A 22,369-nucleotide genomic window follows, 5' to 3' on the forward strand; every position below is an offset into this window, starting at 1 on the left:
AATGGTAAGAGCTTTATTTATTAACTTTGCGGTGTAGTGTTCAAGTCACACCCTTATCTCTCTCTATATATATTTTAATAATAACTCTTGCCTTTAAATTAAAGACTTTCAGCATAAATTTCTTTTAGGTTTTAAAATTAATTAAAAAAATCCCTCCAAATATTTAATTTGCACTTTAGGATTCACCATCAAAATATTTGAGATTGTAATATTATAATTATTTAATTATTTACTTAATTTTTATATTCGAGTTATCACAGTCATGCTTGCCAGTTCCATTAAGGAATCTCTGGTACTGGGAATAGATAACATACTTAAGCCACGATATTGTTACCCTCGGGTGAGGGCCATGGGACCACGGTATTATTACCCCTAGACAAGGGCCTTGTGCTCATAGACCACAGTATTGTTACTCCCGGACAAGGGCCATGTGCTAAGGATGCCACGAATACATTTCAGAAACTTAGACAATTATTCATTCATACAAAATATAGCATTTCAGAAAACTGATCATTTCATATCATCAGAAAATAATTAAAGTTAAACTTAATTTTACAGAGTTATTACTCACAGATGGCTCTGAAAGAAGACAAATCAGATAGCTTATGGCACGTGACCTGCACAAACATAATAGATACATAGATTGAAACATACACTCAGATAGTACTTCACTTATTGAGTTTCGTTCTTCGTGTGTTTGTACGTCTTATCCTCATTATTATATCTTATTCGTGGCCTAGCAATGCCTAGGACGCAATGTAGATGCCAAAATGAGTTTCAAAACACTTAGTCATTTTTTTCTAAAAACAGAGTTCTCGCTCGAGCGCAACTTCATTCGCTCGAGCAGACGTCCAAACATGTGAGTGGTCGCTCAAGTGCAACTTCCTTCACTCGAGCTGTCTATAAACAGATGGCTCTGAAAGCAGACAAATCAGATAGCTTATGGCACGTGACCTACACAAACATAACAGATACACAGATTGAAACATACACTCAGATAGTACTTCACTTATTGAGTTTCGTTCTTAGTGTGTTTGTACGTCTTATCCTCATTATTATATCTTATTCGTGGCCTAGCAATGCCTAGGATGCAATGGGGATGCCAAAATGAGTTTCAAAACACTTAGTTATTTTTTCTAAAAACAGGGTTCTCGCTCGAGCGCAACTTCATTCACTCGAGCAGACGTCCAAACATGTGGGTGGTCGCTCGAGCGCAACTTCATTCACTCGAGCAGACGTCCAAACATGTGGGTGGTCGCTCGAGCACAACTTCCTTCACTCGAGCTGTCTATAAACTTTGCAAAAGTACTGGTTGCTTGATTTTTTCGCTCGACGGTCGCTCGAATGTAAGGCTAAGGTTTTTGCTCGAGCGCAACTCTTGTTGCTCAAGCGGTCTGCCAAACATGTAAACTTTTAAGAGCTATCATTTTGCGCTCGAGCCAACTTTTGGTTGCTCGAGCGAAAGTGCAAAAATGTGCGTGGTCACCCGAGCAAAGAGGCAAAATCTGGAATTTCCAGATTGCTCTTCCAAGCTCAAAACCCAAATTCAAAGCTACAAAACACATCTTTTTGGACCAAAAGCTTAAGAAAACTTGTGTAAACTTGTAAAACATTGAGAATTAGAAATCATTTCATGAAATCAAAGCTCAAAAGCTTGCCAATTGTGCACACTTAAACTTGAAATGTTTAAAACATAACATGCATGTAATTTCTTGACTCCAAAACTTTCAAAACATGATCAAACAAGGTAAAATGGTATGAAACTTGATGAATTTCTAAAACCAAGCTATGATCACTACATGCATGTGTGAATTTTTCAAAATCCAACTCTAAATGCAAGGTAATTTGCATGCATGTATGGTAACCTTCTTAATTCCCCTTTCCTAGCTCAATTCTTGTTCCAATTTCTCTTGAATTCATGTATTGTGTCTCAATTACACAAGTAAAGGCTTAAATCCTTACCTCACTCTCAACTTAGGCTTTAGCTTGCTATATCTTTAAGCTTCCAAGCCAATTCCCTTAATGCTCTAGCAAAACTCCTTAGTTGAACTCAATTCCTCCTTTCTCTCCCTCTTTCTCACTTTTGTAGGATGAAAATGATGAAGAGGGGATGATTCAAAGCGGTGTAATAGCCTTATGTATGCTTGATTAGAGAAATTAAGTAATTAGGCTTACCAGTAAACAATTGAGCATTAAATATTCTAATTTAATTTATTTCGAATCGAATTTTAATTCAGCCAACCATAAGGTTCTAAAAATCCAAATAACACAAAAACCAAGTCAATTTCATGATCAGATGCCTATAAGACCTTCAATTCGCAAAACACAATAGAAACGCAAACAGATCTTCCTACGATAAACAGATAGAAACACAAATAGGACAACACACATGCAATTAATTTAGAATTTTATCTTAATTACTCATTAAGCATTCTTAATCATATATTTCAAGCTAATCACGGGTCGGGTTTTTACAGTCTTTCCCCCTTAAAGAGTTTGGTCCTCCAAACTTGAATTACCTTCATTTTGGTAGAATACCATATTCAAAGGAAATAAATCAGGGTATCTCTTCACCATATCTTCTTCGGTCTCCCACGTTGCATAGGTCCCTTCGTGGTTTTGCCAATCAACTTTTACCAATGGTATTTCTTTGTTTCTCAATCTTTTGATCCAGCGATTCACGATCTAAATTGGTCATTCTAAATAAGAAAATCTTCTTTCAGAAACACACAAGTTGGTTCAATCACATGGAATGGATCTCTCAAATACTCTCAAAGCATGGATACATGAAAAACATTATGCATATGCTCCATGGTTGGCGGTAAGGTTACCTGATACGTCATCAGATTAATGTTTGTAGGTGAGCAGGCGCGTTACCAGGTCTAAGTTGTTGCCTAGAGAGTTTTGGGTCAACCAGCCACCGTGCCTCCCGGGGAGGTTCACTTTTTGAAAGTCAAGTTTTGTGAACCATGTCAAGGATGTTTTGTTATTTTGTTTTTGTTATTTGTATGCTGGGCTAAGTCCCTTATTATATTACTTGTATAGTGAGGCAAGACTTAAGAAAGTTTGACGTCACTTATGTATGTATGCATATCTCGGTTTAAAATTTTCAATTCCATGTATGTTTACACAACTCTATGGACGTTGTATTTGTATATAAATATATTCACTTCTACAGCCCCTTATATTATATGATATTGATGGTAGAGGCCTTTGGTAATCCCAAGATTATTGGCTAGTTACGACGCTAAACCTATAGGAGTGGGTTTGGGTCGTGACAACATCAATCTCCTATTTTTGATAAAAATAAGATTTTGATATTATCACAAAATTTGTAACATACCCTCCACATTTCAAAACTACAACCAAAATAATATAAAATAAAAAATATATAATAAGGGGCAACATATACTGTGTAATAGGTATAGGTGTCTTTTGAACTTGAACCTCCCATAGTGTTAACAGTTTCCCTCAGAAAAATCATAGCGAACTAGGTTTTGAACTAGATTATTTGTATTGAAAGTCAACATGTCACACATACAACACTGGTATTAGATAATAGTTTATGGGTTAGTGCTTTAATGGCCAAGCACTCTGATCTTGATTGTCCTGAAAATTTTAGAGACTAGCCCAAGTCCCTTGGTCGCGGCCTCACGACGATTCCCACTTAGTAGAATCCTCCAAATGTACAGTGATGAAATGCACCTTGTAGAAGATTGTCTGCCTTAGATTCATTTAGTGTAAAATCCTTCCTAACCAGTCATTCATTAGCACTGTCACCATAGGGATGGGTAAGAGAACCACTCTTATGATGTCTTCTAAAATAAAATGTGTTGGAAACCAAGTCATGCTTTAAGGATTGTGCCTACTCATTGAACCTCTTTCATGGGGTTGCAATCACAGAGGTTGGGTCACTTCCTTAGGGCTTAACCCATCCCTATCGACAAATAAATATGGATCTAGCCCCTCTAGTCCAGAGGCAATAGTTCCTCAAGTTTATGAATTTATATTTACCTCAATATTTGACTTCACAAGTCATAATAATTTTGAGCATCTCAAGCCATATTTCTCCATCATAAGGTGTACCTTATTGCGCGTCACAATTCTTTTAGAAAATCACTATGTACATACTCATCATGAAAACATATTCAATGTTCCGCCAAGGCAACATGGATCCATCAGACAAATATAATCCTTTTTTGAATCGAGAGAACATATTGAATCCGTCAAATATATTTGTTCCAAGTAGTCAATAACCATACTACTGGGAATCACAAGTTTTGGTGACCAATAGTCTACTATTAGGAACTACACAATATGGCCAGTAATCTCATTACTTACTAGGAACCATAAATTTCCTTTCATTTTCCTTCACTTTCCCAGGTGTATATATATATATATATAGAGAGAGAGAGAAAGAGAACATTCAATGTGTATGAAAGCAGTGAAACTTGATATAAACATCGAGTAATATCAACCATAATGAGGGAGAAAAATTAATTTACGAAACTTTTAAATGTAAATTGTTTTACACTATATCATGTAAAAGATTTTGCTTAGAAAATATTTTACATACTTTTCGGCCAACTTAACAATGGAAAATTGAAAAATATTTTAAGGCGAAACAAATGGAGCCTTAATTTTAAATTTTGTATCAATTAGGTCCAATTGAAAATGTTGTCCAAGTTTTTTGACAGAAATTTTTTACTAAATTGGTTAAAGTTCAACCACTAAATTGAACAAGTTTGTAATTTTGCTTCTAAAAGTTTGACATATGCCGTTGTGTACACATTTGCCATAAAAAAAAATATTAACAATTAGACTAAGTTTGACCAATTTGAAACAAAATTAAAAAAAAATTCAGAATTAAAATTGATCTAATTAAAATTATAATGACTAAAATAACATAAATACCAAACTACATAGACTAATAATTTATGAGCATTGATAGAGAACCCCTCCATTCACCACTCCACCACCCCCACACACACGTGGCGGGTGGTGATTGGAAGAGAAGGAAAAAAAAAAAAACAAAAGAAAAAGTAGCCAATCAAAAAAGAGAGGGAGTCAAAGAGGGTGGGGAGAAAGGGGGTCTTAAACATTTTTGATAATTTAATTTATTCTAAATTGATTCTATAATGGACTCATAGGACACAATCAAATACCAGTCACATTTTTTTTCATTTGGCAAGTTTCTTGACCCAATATTCTGGTCCCTAGATTTTTTGTAATGTTAGTGACGTAAGCAACTACATGAGCATTTGGTTTTTTGGAATAAATATCTTTCTTTTTTAGATTGAATATCTAGATATGCATGCAAGTTGCAAGAGTGCCATTTTTTGTGGTTCTCAAAAATTATTAGATATGCTCGGAAGGAAATATTTATTCTTGAGAAATAAGAAATCTCAAACTACAAATGAGAAATCGCAAACATGATATCTCCTGTTGATTGAACAATATTTCATTTCTTGCTGGCTAAATCATACAGGCCACGGTAAAAACGAGAACCTCCGAAATAAATTTCTTTCTTTTTTTCCAAAACTTCACAACTAATGAAGCAGAATATTACATCTTAGTCTGTTTTCCTCAGAATATTACAGTCCAATTTATAGCAAAATTGAGTGACTCCGAAACTCCATCATAAAAAACACATTTACAAATTGTCTCACAATCTGCGTATAAACACAAAATATAGAAGAAAATATGTCCTTGATGACAATACCATACATGGCCAAAGCGTCACCAACTCTTATATATAAATTAAGGCCAAGTTTGGCTAATAAAAAAAAGTGCACTTATTTCATCTTTTTATCTTTTTTAGGTCACATCAATCAACATCTTCTCTCTACTTTTTCTACACATAATATAAAAAAAGTCAAAAAGTATACTTATTTAATCTTCCCAAACTTGGCCTAAATATAAGTCACATGAACAGATCAAAGAAGAGTCTATTCCACAGTGAAATGAGGGATATTTTGTTCCACTACAGAAAATTATTTGATTATTGTTCTTATTACAACAATTAATCAACATGAATGTACCAATGACCTAGTGAATACGCTTCATTTCAGTTTTTTCAACATGGTTTCTTAGCTTCCTCCAGCCATTCTTCATTATCTATAGAACATAAATTGCATCAATTACACACTAATAAATTATAGTGTATATTCAAAGATACATTAGTTTGAGACAAATTAGTCTGATGACCAATGAAGTTCCAAATAATCACAATTTAATATTAAAATAATATAAGTGCATTTATACACCAACCCATGATAATATGAAAATACTTCATAATTGTACGACCCACTATATTTTCGTGTTGAGCATGGTTCTAAATCAGGTAACGTAACAATATCAATCACAGAGCATCGGTGTCGGTAGTATCGGTTAGTATGTATCACGAATCAGGTGTTGCATCCGTGAAATCTCTTAACCATTTTTACAGATTTTTCAACACTTCCATTATAATACTAGTCTAAACTAGTGAGTTTCGGCCCGTCAAGACTTGTTTAACAGTTACACCCCATTATATAACGGGAACCGATTGGTTCTTCAACGAATTTCATTCACAGCGATATATCGGTGGGTATCCAAAATAGTGGCTCCATTTTACGTTACAAACCGACCTAACGGCCGGTCTTTAGAACCTTGGTGTTAAGTCCTTGTGGTTAAATTGTTTGATGAGATCTTCAATCAACAATCTCATATTCAAGTATGAAGAACCCCCTACTTCCATTGCCCTCTTTGCCATCTCCCTAAGTTCTCTTGCCCTTCTCTTTCTCTCTTCTCTATCTATTCCTTCACCCATTACTTTCCCCACAGCTTCCCTAATTACCTCTCTTTCCACTAACTCCCCACAGTTCTCTTCTGCAATTAGGTGACCAACCGCCTGAACCCCAATGCTCACTCCAATCACCAAAACCTGCACAACCAACTTCTCATTCAAAAATTGCTCAGAGAACATTGGCCAAGTTATCATCGGTACACCGGCTCACACCCCTTCTAGGGTCGAATTCCACCCACAGTGTGTCAAAAATTCCCCAACAGCCCGATGTGACAGTATGAGTACTTGCGGTGGCCAACCTTGGATTACAACTCCTCTCCCTTTCGTTCTTTCCTCAAATCCATCTTCTTCCACCCACTTCTCTATCTTCTCTGCCTCGCTTCCGCCTCTTATAACCCACACAAACGGGTGTTGAGAAGCTTCCAAGCCTAAACTGATCTCAATTAACTGACGAAGGGAGAGGCCACTAATGCTTCCAAGGCATGCGTAGACCACAGACCCTGGATCTTGGACATTGAGCCACTTCAAACGTTGGCTTTCATCAATGGTGGCCTTGTTTCCTCTCTGAGCCTTGTCCAAGTTGTCTTTGTTGCACAGTGATACCGGCCCAACGCACCAAACTTTATCTCCTTTCAACTTTCAAAACTGCTCGACGTATCTATGTTCTAGCTCTTCAAAACTATTAATCACCACTCCATATGATTCGACTTCAGCAGCTCGTACTCACTCTTGGAAAGCTTGCCATTCCGGTGTACCTAGAGTGCATAATATAGACAGTTGAGCTTTAGTTAACTCAATCCTATCAGGCAAGTCAGGCAACTCAAACGGCTCTAACTCAGATATATTATCATGAAATTTGGAAATACGTAAATTGTGTGAGCATAAGAGAGTGAGGCAGCTCATTCCATCAAAAATAATTCTTGAAATCTGGAACTTGCGACCAGTGTTGCCTACCCATCCAATATGTTTATCAGCTATTATACAACACGGAAATGGCTCAAGCGCTTCAAACAACTGCTCGAATGGTTGTTGCAACATGCCAACGGCATAAAAAAAATTATCAGTAGGTGTGGAGAGGTTAAGGTGTCTACAGTTTCACACCCCTCTGGCATGCCGGCCTCCATGGATGGGAACCGGATGGGACGAAGCCAGAGGGCTACTCCGGATTCGATTGCACGGTTGATGGTTGGATGGAATCTAGAGGCAATGACAGGGGTGGTGACAACAGTCACTGCGTGAAAATTGACTTTTAGCGGCGTTTTAAAAATGCCGCTATAGGTACTGAAAACGTCCCTAATTCTTTTTGTGACGTTTAGTACCAAACGCCGACCACGCGGCCGTCGCTATAGCTTTATGGCGTTTGGAAAACGCCGTTTGAAAAATGCCGTTATATTAGTATAGGCGGCGTTCCAAATGTCCTACCCTAAATGTACTGTGACGCCACTATGACATTTAGCAACGTTTTGGAAACGCCGTTAAAGACATTTGTACATTTTAAAAATCTGATTGTTGGTTAGGGATATAGTGACGTTCAAAAAACGCCATAGCCTTTATTTTTATTTTTTTTATTTTTAAAGTTGTGCTAATTTTATATGGTTGAAAAAAATACCTGTCATAAACAATTATTAAGAACTAATAATTGATATTTATTAAAATAATAAATAAACTAAGTTTGAAAACAAAATTAAAAATAAAAAACAATGCAATAAGATGTGATACATGTACAATTACAGAATATATCTAGACACAAAATATATTAGAAATCCGTGAGGATTTATTTACAAAGTCAGGCTTGAAAACTCATGCAGAAAGCAGAGAAGACATTCATACTCCTAATGACACAATACCGATAGTAGCAAAAGCTTGGCCCAGTTCATAAACAAAATTTTCTTTCTAAACGAGGCAAACTTTGTGAATTTGTCCTCCTGCAAAAAGTCACAGCCAAGACCAAATTAGAAAGGTTAATATCAATACAATAGATTGACACATTAGATTAGAATGGAAAATATTAATGCATACAAGTGCATACCCCAAATCAACAATGATGATGCTGACATTATCTTGTGAACGTCGGTCCTCTAATATACATAAATTTGCAGGTATGATCAAGCATTGTGCAAGAAAAATAAACATCTACGCATCCATTACTAGAGCTGCTCTTCCAAGCGCCTCACAAGCTAACAAAAATCAGAACAAAAGAAGTTAAAACTTTGTAAACCATAACACTGGTATACTAGAATTGAGGCAAATTTTTTACCTGAACACCTCCATGTTGCTGAAGCTGATTCCTAACAAAATTAACTGCTTCTGAGCTGAAAAAATAGCAAAGTTGATGAAATAATACTCATCTTGTGGTTAATTGAGAAAAATATTAAATAAATAACTATCATGCTAATTTAAGATAATTTACAAAATGTAAGTACAAGGTTCAAACAGGAAACCACAAACAACACTGTTAGTATAAAGCACAGTTTTTACGTCGTCATTGATATCTTCATCAGCAGTTCCAAGAGCTATTTCTTGTCTCCACAGATTGCTTTATTGTTTGTAAAGTTGTGTAACAATAAAGGTTTATTTAAAGAATGAAAGTGGAATGTTGATTTACCAGATTCTCATGGAGAAATGAATCCACAGTTGTCCCAACATGCATAATTGCATTAGCATATATTGTTGCACTGTGGCAGACACTATTTCTCAGCTCCACAGACTGCTTTATTATCTTGAGAATAAGAAGATCCGACCTATATGCAAATTATAAAATTAATGAAAAAAGCTTTTCACAGTACACAAATGGAACTCCTGAAAATTGAATTTGAGCAAAGCAGAATAAATAAAGAGCAAGAAATTATATCTGTTGTCTCACTTGTTATGACTGTATAAAAATTGTAGAGTCAACTATATTGAAGTCTCTCCAGACAAAATTCCTTTTATTTTTGTTAGCCTCTCAGCGTAGGTCACTTCTTTTGGATTTGCTTCTTGCACATTCACATTAGAAGCTTGAGTTCCATCGGTCATTTGAACATCCTCAGATGCAGTAGCTAAGTTGTAAATAGAACTACAAGTCTTGAACTACCCAAGGCAATTGGTTTGCCTTTTGATTGATCTGATACCATTGTATTAGGGCAGTATGAAGATAATAATAAGAGAGTGCACTGAAAGAAATTGCTGAAAGAACTGAAAAAAGAAAACACCCAAATCTCTTAAAGAAGATATCCATCCTAGAATTCATATATAAACCACATCTTTCAGACACATACAGAGACAGAATTCAACTTTTCTAAAATAGATATTTAAATTGTGTCTGTGTCCATGCTTCGTAGTTGTTAATGCAATTGTTGCCAATTTCAAATTTACCTAATACTACAATCTTCGATCAAGATTCTTTACTCTACCACCATAAATTTTTTGTGCTGCATGAATATGCTAATTATCAATAGAAATTCAGTTTGACCACATCAAAGAGTAAATTCAACTTAAATTGTGGTCTTGGCTGTATCCAGTTTCTAGATACAGATATATCTCCATGAGAAAAATCACCAACAAACAGTCTACTTTAGAGAATTTTGAGAGATCTTCAACTATCCAAGTCAAATACAGAAAGGTAGAAGTAGAGCTCAATTACATGTATTATGCATAGGTTACATAAACACAAGATTTTGAGCAAATAAATAATTATATTATATAAGTGCAATCATTGTTGATATCAAGCCTATCCTTTCTTGAGGAAATATATATATATATATATATATGTACGGGAAAGAAATAAACCTTCTCGTATAATCCTGTTGATCAAGTCTGCGCTCCTCCAAACGTCGTCGCTTTACTCCCTAAAAACACAAACGTGATCTAGACGGCGGGTGTGTGCCGGAAGCCCCTCCGATGCCTAAGTCAGCAAAATAGACAAGTAGGCAAAAAGCTCTGTATATCAAAGAACAAAAGTTGTGTTACCTCTCCATAGGTGATGTTTGTGAGCTTTTATAGGTTCCGTGTGGCACAATCCAAGCAGGACTCTTACTCCCCCATGTAGAGTCCTCCTAGGATTCATACTCCCAAAGGATAATGCTTATCCGTTAACACCCCCCTCACTGCTTAAACCAAGTGAGATGGTTATACCATAACCGGACTATCATACAACCGAAATAATATTGCCATGCTAGACTAACTGGAGTGACCGATCTAATTGTTAGTTCGGCTATTCCTTGGTTTTCCCCTACCTCGGCTTCACATGCCAAGACCGAGCTATCCATAGAAGAGCTTAAGCCGAACTAACCCAAAACCAAGTCCTGAAGAGGGCTCAGTATACTTCCTCACTTCTACCTCGGCTTTGCATGCCATGACCGAACTAACCAATTTGGCCGTGGCAACCGAGATAACAACAAGGCCTTCTTGGACCGAGCTAATGAAAAAAGCCATTTTACTCTGCCTTTCTTACTACAGCCCAAAGTGGCCCATTACCCAATCTCGGCCTAATTTATTCATACAAATTACCCTCTCAATTGCCCCTTAATTCCATCTACGCAGCATGACGGGATTACCTTGTCTTCCAGCCGAGCTAAAAAATATAAATCTTACTACCGAGCTAAGCCTTTATGCTTTTCCAGCCGAGCTAAAACTCTTAGCCTTTCCAGCCGAGCTAGGATCACACCGATCTGTACCTGTCCGGTTCAAATGTCTCTGCAATCACAGTAACTGAATCGCTTCTAATCCCTAGGACACGTGGCATACTTTTATTGGCTGAAGGTAGCTATCACATCGTCATCGTACTTCGTGTTTTTTGAACAGTCCTGCCCAAATTTTGGGCCTTGCATCAAAACAAACTCCTTTTGTTTTCTCTTCTTGAACCATTACATCTTCCTATTCACGTCTTCTCTCTCTCTTTCTTGCATTCCTTCTCGTTCTTAAGGAGCTCGTGTTCTTCACTACCACTGCTTCTTCTTCAGTGCCCCTTCATCTGGTAAGTTACTCAAATCTATCTTTCTTGCTTTTGTTGTTTTCGGATTTGCTTTATACAATCCACAACAATCTGTTTCATGTGTTTTTACGAAATACTGTTTTTACTTTTTTGTTGCCTTATTTTTTGGGGAAAAAATTCATAAGAACGCCTTGAACTTTACGAAGAATTCTGTAGAATACTCTGTTTGATTCATAAACACATCTCAACCGAACTAGGATACTGTTTATGTTATGTGTAAGTCTAGCCAGACTATTCAACCGAACCAACACTTGTACCAGTAGTTTTAGCAAGTCAAAAAATCATCTTTTTTCTGATTTATCTTAGCCGAGATAACAAACCAAACTAGATCTGCACTTAGTGTGTTTGAAGGTCTCAATTCTGACCGAACTATCTTGGGGCTAAACCAGCATTCGTAGTTCAAACCGAACTAAGAAAGCTGCCCCTAGAATTTTAACCGGTCTAACAAATCACTTGCCCCAACCGAGCTACCAGGCACCTTGCTAAAACCGAGATAGGACCTGCAACATTTCACAAAGTCGAAGTAGGACTTAACTTGTTTCTACTTTGTAGCATGGTCCTAAGATCTGTGCTTAACACTTCTGTTTTTCACTTTGCAGACTTAGGTTGCCCAGGCACTCCTTTTGATCGCTCAACCGAGCGACGCAGCAACATTTTTTGACCGAGCTAGCACCAAGAATAATTTATACATAACTTAGGAGTAAATGGGTAAATATAGGTTCTTAGTAGAAACACCAGGTGGCTTGGCCGAATTCTGAAGGGATTATAACATCCCTGACGATGTCCACCTAACTTTAGCCGAAAAAGATGTTATTCCTTGGGGAAACCAGGGCTTTGTACCCTTCACCCTTTTATCAATAATAGAAACCGAACTAAGATTTCCAGTCCAACCCTTAATTTGTGAATTCCTTAGGCAAACGAGAATATGCCCAACCCAGCTTTCCACCAACTCATACCGCATAATAATGGGCATGGCCGAGCTAAACCGCCGAGCTGGCATTAACCTCGGTTTAGCCGAAATCTTCCACCAGTACTCCATAGGGTCAAAAGAATACGGCTGGGTTTACTATCATAGAATACGCCACCGCCGAGAAAAAATAATAAAAGACACACCGGACAAAGACTTGAATGATGATGACTTTTTCTAGGTGTCTGGCAATTTTGAAGACCAGCAAGCCCAGATCCCTGGCCGAAGTATAAACTGGAATAAAGGAGAACCTGGTATAATTACTTCGGTTTGTTGTCATGCTTTGTTTTATTTCGGTCACCTGCTCTTGAACCGAACTAACAGTTTGTCTTCTTTATGTAGATTCAGCCCATCTTCAATCCCTGTACAGTTACCCCAACCTGAACACTATCCGCGCCGCACTTCGTTTTCCATAAAGAAGTTGGGCCAAACTTCTAAATTTCGAACCGACATACAGATATAGTGGCCGCCGAAAAGCCAGAGTAATTGACTTGTTGTTAGAGGACGCCCCCGAACCGGACCCAACCTTGCCACAAATTATACTAATCCCACTGACTGCTGAAGAAGAGATGGCCAAAAGGAACAGAGTTAGGGCTCTCTTGACCAAGACTAACAGGACCGAGGTACCACCACCAAACCAAACACAAGAAACCGTGGTGGCCTTACCATCACAACAACCTTCCACATCACGTCGAACTAAGCGCGCCCGTAGTACCCAGGCCGAACAATGCTTAGTTGATGAAGACGAAACCACTCTGCCACCAAGCCCTCCACCGAGCTCGCAATCGGAGCACGCCGACCGAGCCAGCTCTTCCAAATGGGCACCCAAACTGACTTTCCAAAACCGTGATATTCAGGACACTGATTCAGTTGTTGCTGAAAAAGACCATTTGATGGCTTTTAACCTTGCCGAGAGTGTGTGCCTCCCAGCTGATATGGAGCACCACAAGAACTTGATCAAGCTGAAGGTCATCCACTCGGCCACGAAATCCATGATCCTGGTAAGTTGTTCTTCTTGTCTCTCTAAATATCACCAACTTTCTGTTCGGTTTTGACTTTAGTTTCTTTTTCAGGCCGTACAAAAGGGCCAAATTGCGCATAAAAAGGTGTTGGAGCTCAGGAGCACAGCAAGGCAAGCCATGGCAGAGATTGAAGCAAATATAACCGAGCTGAAGGGGTCCCACCAGAAAACAGCCGAGCTAGAGGCCGAGGTAGCTCGTCTGACCGGACTAGTTACCTCGGCCGATGCAGACAAGCAAAAGGCCCTAGCTGTGATGAAGGATAAGTACCTTCGTGAGCTAGTCAAGCTCGAAGGTAAGAAGGATGCCGAGATAACGGAGCTGAAGAAGAAGGCAAAAGACGTCGAGCTCCGGGGTTTCAAGGAGGGCGAAGCCCTTTATATCAAACAATGTGAAGCTGCCAAGGATCTTTTCTTCAAATGCGGTTGGATGGCGGCTGTAGAGCAGCTCGGTCACGGTCTAGGGACCGAGGTCTTCAACGCTCCAACATACTTCATTCCGGGCTCCATGGCGGACTATGCTGCTTCTCTTCAGCAACAGTTTCTTGAGGACTCAGATGATGATGAAGAAGCTGCGCCAAAGGATACTCCGGCTGTCAGTGACCCTAATGAACAATTAGTTCGGTTGGAGCCACTAGTGGAAGACCTGACCGGCGAGTTGCCTACCGAAACCGTACCTCCATCTGACACCGAGCTCTCAACCGAGGCCTTGCCACCGTCCAAAACCGGGCTTCGTGTTGATATTGATGCTGATCTTGATGCCGAAATAGATGATCTTTTTAACTGATTTTGTATCTTCTTTTTTCTTCTTTTTTTTTTTTTTTTTTTTGTAACCGGGCTGTGGCCCCTCCTATGTACTTGTTTTGAGTTTAATCAATGCATTCTTTTGTTCTAACTGTTATCTCGGTTTGCTTTCCTGTTTTTGCTTGCTTTCGAACTGCAACTTTGAACGAAACACAATATTTTTCGGCCGAGATACTTTATTCCGGTCTTAGCTGAGCAATCTGACTGAGCATACTAGCCAACCACTCTTTAGCCGATATGCGTACTTTGGCTGAAGAGTACCAAGAGTGGTTTAATCCAGTCAACCATTCTTCAACCTGTACCCTTACTTCGGCTGAAGAGTAATAAGAGTTTAATCTAGCCAACCACTCTTTAGCCGATGTCCTCGCTTCGGCTAAAGAGTACTAAGAGTTGGTTTAATCCAGCCAACCACTCTTTTAGCCGATGTCCTTACTTCGGCTAAAGAGTACTAAGGGTTGGTTTAATCCAGCCAACCACTCTTTTAGCCGATGTTCTTACTTTGGCTAAAGAGTACTAAGAGTTGGTTTAATCCAGCCAACCACTCTTTTAGCCGATGTTCTTACTTGGGCTAAAGAGTACTGAGAGTTGGTTTAATCCAGCCAACCACTCTTTTAGCCGATGTTCTTACTTTGGCTAAAGGGTACTGAGAGTTGGTTTAATCTAGCCAACCACTCTTTTAGCCAATGTTCTTACTTCGGCTAAAGAGTACTGAGAGTTAGTTTAATCCAACCAACCACTCTTTTAGCCGATGTTCTTACTTCGGCTAAAGAGTACTGAGAGTTGGTTTAATCCAGCCAACCACTCTTTTGCCGATGTCCTTACTTTGGCTAAAGAGTACTAAGAGTTGGTTTAATCCAGCCAACTACTCTTTAGCCGATGTCCTTACTTCGGTCAACCACTCTTTAGCCGATGTCCTTACTTTGGCTAAAGAGTACCAAGTGTTGGTTTAATCCAGCCAACCTCTAGATTGGTTTTTCCAGCCAACCTAAAGTAAAGTGTTTGGTTATTCCGACCAAACGTCCTGCAGCCTGGATCCTTATCCTGGGCTTAGGAAGGGTGTTGGTTTTTCCAGCCAACCTAAAGTAAAGTGTTTGGTTATTCCGACCAAACGTCCTGCAGCCTGGATCCTTATCCTGGGCTTAGAAACGGTGTTGGTTTTTCTTGCCAACGTTTAGATTGGTTTTTCCAGCCAACCTAAAGTAAAGTGTTTGGTTATTCCGACCAAACGTCCTGCAGCCTGGATCCTTATCCTGGGCTTAGGAAGGGTGTTGGTTTAATCCAGCCAACCTCTAAGTTGGTTTTTCCAGCTAGCTTAGAATAAAATGTTTGCAATGTTCCTAACTTCACTAAAACTAACTTTTACAGAAAATAACTATGCTGAAAAGAATCGACTTGTTTTATTGAGGAAAGAAAAAATTTACATATGTTTGAAAGAGGAAAGCTAAAAATAAAATAACTTGAGATTGGCAGTGTTTCATGGCCTAGGGATTGCTTTGTCGTCCTTGTCTTCTAGGTTGTATGCCCTTTTGCCTGCTAACCCAACCACTTTGTAAGGACCTTCCCAATTAGGCCCTAGCTTGCCATCTCCTGGCACCAGGGTGTTTCCCATCACTTTGCGCAGTACCCAATCTCCGATCTTGAATTGCCTTGGATGCACTGTTTTGTTGTATTTCCTAGATAACTCTTGTTGATATGAGGCAATGTGGACTAGTGCTCTTTCTCTTCTTTCTTCGGCGAGGTCGAGCTCCAATGCTATGGCTTCTCCATTTAAGTCTGGATCAAAATTTTTGCTTCTAATTGTGGGGAGGCCAACTTCCAGTGGGATTATTGCTTCCATGCCGTAGGCTAAGGAAAATGGTGTTTCTCCTGTTGATCGTCGAGGTGTGGTGCGGTAAGCCCATTAAACATGAGGAAGTTCCTCCGCCCACTTGCCTTTTGCCTTCTCTAACCTTTTTTTTAATCCATCCAAGACAACCTTGTTTGATGTTTCTGCCTGGCCATTTGCTTGAGGATATGCTGGTGTAGAATTGTAGAATTCTATCTTGTATTCTTCACAAAAGCCTCTAAAGATTCTGCCATCAAACTGGGTGCCGTTGTCTGATATTAGGGCTTTAGGTATGCCGAATCGAGTAATGATATTCTGCCAGATGAACTTCTTTACATCTTTTTTCTTGATTGATGCCAATGCTTCTGCCTCCACCCACTTTGTGAAGTAGTCTGTTGCTGCGAGAAAGAACTTCCTATTTCCGGGCGCTGTTGGAAGTGGTCCTACTATGTCCAAGCCCCATATTGCAAAGGGCCATAGGCTGGTCAATGGTAGGAGTTCTCTGGCCGGCTGATGTATTTGATGTGCGAACTTCTGACATTTCTCGCACTTCTTCAGATACTTCTCTGAGTCTGCTTGCATGTATGGACACCAGTATCCTTGCGAAATGGCTCTGTAAGCTAACGATCTTCCTCCTTGGTGGCTTCCGCACACCCCTTCATGTATTTCGAACAAGAATGCTTCTACTTTACTGGGGTGGACACACTTTAGATAAGGTCCTGAGAAGGACTTTTTGTACAATGCCATAGATGGGGAGAGCCAAAATCGCTGCGACTTTGCTCTAATTTTGTTGGCTTCTTTTTTGTCTTCCGACAAGACGTCATCTTTTAAGAACAGTATAATGGGATCCATCCATGAGGGCCCTAATTCGGCGCAACATACCTCTTCTACTTCGGGGTCTTTAATGCTTGGTCTTGGTAGGTAGTTAATTAGTAGTGGGTGAGGGATAGATGTATCTGCCATTGATGCAAAGCCTGCTAGTTCGTCTGCTCTGCTATTTTCCTCCCTGCCAATCTGTTCTATCCTTACTACTTCAAATTTCTTGATCTCTGTTCTGACCAATTCTTGGTACTTTGGCCATCCTGTCATCATTTGCTTCATAGTCGCCAGAAATTTGGTTTACCACCAACTGTGAGTCGTTGTAGACCATTAATTCGGTGGCCTTCATGTAGAATACTGATTTGAGTCCTGCAAGAAGTGCTTGCTTCGTTGTTTGATGCTGGGAAGCCAAGGTTGATTGCTTGCTCCACAACCAGGCCGTCTGGTGAGATGAGGACTATGCGAAGTCCTGCACCATGCCGATTGGATGCTCCATCCACAAAGAGCTTCCACATCTCACCAACGAACAACTTCCAGCAAGTGGAGGGGTCAGATGATATTGTGGGGTCAAAAATGTTGCTGGTATTTTCCTCAAGGTCCATGTTTGCTGTCTGCCCCTCGCTATCTGATTGTACCAAGTCTTTATTTGTTGGTGAGTCTTGGCTTGGTGTAGCATGGTTTGCTTCTTCTTTGTTGTCTTTACTCTGGTCTGCCATGGAGTCTGACTGAGTATTATGCACCAGGGGTTGCGCTATTCCGGCGTCAATTTCTATTCTTGGTTTGGTTGTATCAGTCAGGTCGACTGGGTAGGTATGATGACTTCCTGGGGTGAATTCTGCGACAAATTCTGCCAAAGCTTAGGCCTTTATTGCGGTTCTGGGTTGGAACTTGATGTCGAATTGTCCCAACTCTACTGCCCACTTTAAAATTCGCCCAGAAAAGTTTGCCCTCTCAAACAGAGCTTTTAATGGGAAAGCTATGAGGACAATTATGGTGTGGCCGTAAAAGTAGTGTGACAACTTTCTTGAGGCCATCATCAAGGCCAATGCCAGTTTTTCCAGCGGCAAATACCTTGTTTCGGCACCCAACAATGTCTTCCTGACATAATAGATGGGCAGATGTTGAATTCCTTCCGCACGGACCAACACTGCGCTAATTGCGTGCTGAGAGACTGCCAGGTACAGAAAGAGTTCTTCTCCAGGTATCGGGGTGACCAGCAGTGGTGGAGAAGACATATATTCTTTTAAGCTTCCCAGAGCGCAGTCGCGTTCTTCGTCCCACTCGAATTTGGCTTTTAATGCTTGAAAGAATGGTCGTAGTCTGTCTGACGACCGGCTAATGAATCGGTTGAGTGCAGCAGCCATGCCGGTGAGATGCTGTACTCCTTTTACTGAGTTAGGCCTCTCCAAATCCTGAATAGCTTTGATTTGGGAGGGGTCTGCCTCTATACCTCGGTTGGTCACCAGGAAGCCCAGGAATTTGCCAGATCTTGCACCGAACGCGCACTTAGATGCATTAAGGCGCAACTTGTGTTTCTTCAGAATCTGGAACATCTCACCTAGGTCCCTAAGATGGTCGTTCTCGTCCTTGCTTTTGACCACCATGTCGTCGATGTAAGCCTCCATTGTTCTGCCTAACAACGGCTCAGACATCTTGGTGACCATTCTCTAGAATGTTGCCCCTGCGTTCTTTAGGCCAAAGGGCATGACCTTATAGCAATACAGTCCTCTTGGGGTGGTAAAGGACGTGACCTCCTGGTCTGGTTCGTACATGGAAATCTGATGGTAGCCTCTGTACGCATCCAGAAAGCTAAGACGGCTGTGCCCCGCCGTCAGGTCTACCAGTTAATCTATCCGTGGTAGGGGGAAGCTGTCCTTTGGGCATGCTTTGTTGACTGTCTTATAGTCGACGCAGACACGCCATTTTCCATTCTTCTTTGGTACCACGACTGTGTTGGAAATCCATCTGGGGTAGTGCACCTCTCTGATAGCTCCTGCCTCTAACAGATTTCCCACCTCTTCTGCTACTATCTCGGCGTGGTGGAGTGCCGATCTGCGAGTGCGCTGAATGATTGGTCTGGCAGATGGGTGGACATTGAGTTGGTGACAGATGAAGTTTGGATCAATGCCTAGCATGTCGTAGGGTGTCCAGGCGAACACTTCGATGTTAGAGGTCAAAAATTCCAAGACCTCCAATCTCTCAGTGCTGGACAACGACGAACCGAGCAAAAAGAACTTATCCGGGTTCTTTTCATCTATTCTTACCTCTACCAAATCTTCCACCGCTTTTTGATCAGCCGCTCTGCCGACATCTGCGAACAGTTCATTACTCTCAGGTTCTTCCACCGAATGAACATATCCCTTGGCAGCGCGGCTGCCATTAGCCATGACAAAGCATTGCTTGGACATAATCTGGTCTCCAAAGACCTCTTCAATTACTCCAGTTCCGTTGGGGAACCGCATTACTTGATGGTAGGATGATGCTACTGATTTCATGGCATGGAGCCATGTTCTTCCCAAGATTATGTTGTAAGTGGAAGGGACTTTTAATACCCAAAATTCCACTTGTTTTGTCACGCTTCCTGCCCTGACTGGCAGGATAATTTTGCCGACTGGTCATTCTGGCATTGAGTTGAATCCGATCAGGGGGTATACAGCCGGTGCCAGGTCTTTGTCCTCCAATTTCAGTTATTTGAAGGTGTCGTAGTACATTATCTCACACGAGCTGCCTTGGTCTATCAGAATTCGTTTGATGTCATAATCCTTGATGCGGAGGGTGACGACCAGTGCATCGTTGTGAGGGCAATATATTCTTTCCAAGTCCTTGTCTGAAAAAGACATGACGTTTGTGGCCTCCGTTCTCCCCTTTTTGATGGTAGGTTGGGCACTTAGTACCTCCCTTAAGTGCTCAGCCTTCTTGATTGATCCTCTGAGCTCGCATACACGCTCAGGGTCGAATACTCCATGTATCACATTAATCACACCTTGAGGTGGGGCGTCAATTGGCATTCCATTGGGGTGATTGTGATCCTGGGGGGCTGGTTGCGTCCCTCCTTCAATGTATTTATCCAAGTGACTGGCTGTCACCAACTCCTCCAGATGTTGTCTCAATGGCATACAATTTTCAGTGCGATGCCCCTTTTCTTTGTGGAAGGTGCATCATGACCTTTCGTCGTAGTCTTTATGTGCTTCTCCTAACTTAGCTGGCCATTTGACGAAAGGTTCGTAGCGTATTTCACTTAGAATCCGATAAATCGTCTTTTTGAATACCGTAGTTATGGCAGTATGGATTTTTAACCATCTTTTATCCTGGTCTTCTCCGTTGTCTCGCCTGCCTCATCCGTTTTTGTTTGGACGTTCTACCGCGTTGATCTTTGCTGTGGTCTTTTTATCTGATACTGTAGTCGTGCCAGATTTTGCCTTAGCACGGGCGCCATCCTCTTCCACCCTGATGTGCGGATGCACTCTTTCCATCAAGGCCTCCATGGTGAGGGGTGGTGTCATGGTGATTGAGTCCCTTAGTCTGTTTCCGACTGGAAGACCTTTTTTGTACTGTGCAATGGCGAGATTGGTAGGGCAGTCCCCAATCTGGTTGAATGTCTCCCAGTAGCGACTATTGTAGGATCTTAGTGTCTCTTTTTCATCCATGTCGATGGAGAGTAACTGGTCAATCTCTACCGGGGTTTTGGTGTTCGTTCTGAACCTCGTGACGAACGCCTCAGCTAATTGTGCCCAGGAGGCTATGCTGCCTTCTGGAAGTTTTTCGAACCAAGTTAAACCTAGATCACCAAGGCTTGATGGGAAGAGGATGCACATCAGAGCCTCGTTTCGCCGATATACCGCCATAACCTGGCGGAAGTGGCTTAGGTGTATGTAAGGGTTCGTCTTCCCCTCGTATGTGGTAAATTTAGGCTGAAGGAAGCCTGAAGGTAGGGGCGCGTTTTCTATTACCGGAACGAACGGTGAGGTCTGCAACCTTGCTAATGCTTTGTCCGTTGGTTCATAGGCAGGGTGCGATAATGGCATTCCAACCTCGACGCTTCCATGCGTTCGAGGAGCCAACCGCTGAAGGGCAGATACCCTGCGAGGGTCGCGCGCCCTAGTATCTTCCTTCAAACGTGCCCTTTCTTCCAGCATGATCCGCAAATCGGATGATTTGGGCAGCTCCGTTTGCCTGGATGATGTCTGGTGCGAGCGCGAGGGTCGATAGGTACTTCCCTCTGTGTAAGACCTCAATGATCTCATTCTCTCAGACCTGGAGAAACAAGCTTTGGAGGTTCTGGATTGAGTATCGCCTGTCCTGAGGCTCTTACTTTCTGCTTGTGATGGTGTGGAATACCTTCCATGGTCTTTTGAGCGACGAGGGGGCATTTTGCTTTTGCGCCCCTCTCCTGTCGCCACTCCTTTTCCCTTCATCTGGCGCTTCAAGGCCTCCATGTCCGCCGCCATCTTCCTTATTAATTCATCTTGCTCCTTCACGCTGTCCTCCAGAACCTGAGGATCAATCCTCCTCCTTTGTCTATCAGGACTTCGTGAACGAGAGTGACGGGTGCTGTTAGTCCGCCTCCTCCCCCTTGTATCCCTCCTGGGATTTTGTCTCTGTGGTTCTAAGTCCGCCATGGGAGGGATAGTAGGTAGGCCTTCGCGCCTTGCACCCCCTCTGGTGTTTGTCCGTCGATGGCGGACTGCGGCAAATCTTCATTGTGCGCCATTGCTTCTAAAGGGGAAAAGCTTGATCAAGAGGTTTTGTTCTGTGTCTTCTTCCCACAGACAACGCCAATTGTATGGGAAAGAAATAAACCTTCTCGTATAATCCTGTTGATCAAGTCTGTGCTCCTCCAAACGTCGTCGCTTTACTCCCTAAAAACACAAACGTGAGCTAGCCGGTGGGTGTGTGCCGGAAGCCCCTCCGATGCCTAAGTCAGCAAAATAGACAAGTAGGCAAAAAGCTCTGTGTATCAAAGAACCAAAGTTGTGTTACCTCTCCATAGGTGATGTTTGTGAGCTTTTATAGGTTCCGTGTGGCACAATCCAAGCAGGACTCTTACTCCCCCATGTAGAGTCCTCTTAGGATTCATACTCCCAAAGGATTAGGCTTATCCGTTAACACCTCCCTCACTGCTTAAACCAAGTGAGATGGTTATACCATGACCGGGCTATCATACAACCGAAATAATA

At 41.1% G+C, this 22,369-nt stretch overlaps 1 pseudogene; it reads right to left on the reverse strand.

Moving 5' to 3' along the window:
- Positions 1-6,386: 6,386 nt before the first annotated feature.
- LOC114307880 (anthocyanidin 3-O-glucosyltransferase 4-like) lies at positions 6,387-11,510 on the reverse strand (annotated as a pseudogene).
- Between the last annotated feature and the right edge of the window lie 10,859 nt (positions 11,511-22,369).

Source organism: Camellia sinensis, chromosome 5 (assembly GCF_055761805.1).
Source record: "Camellia sinensis isolate YWXY chromosome 5, ASM5576180v1, whole genome shotgun sequence".
Taxonomy (NCBI): Eukaryota; Viridiplantae; Streptophyta; class Magnoliopsida; order Ericales; family Theaceae; genus Camellia; species Camellia sinensis.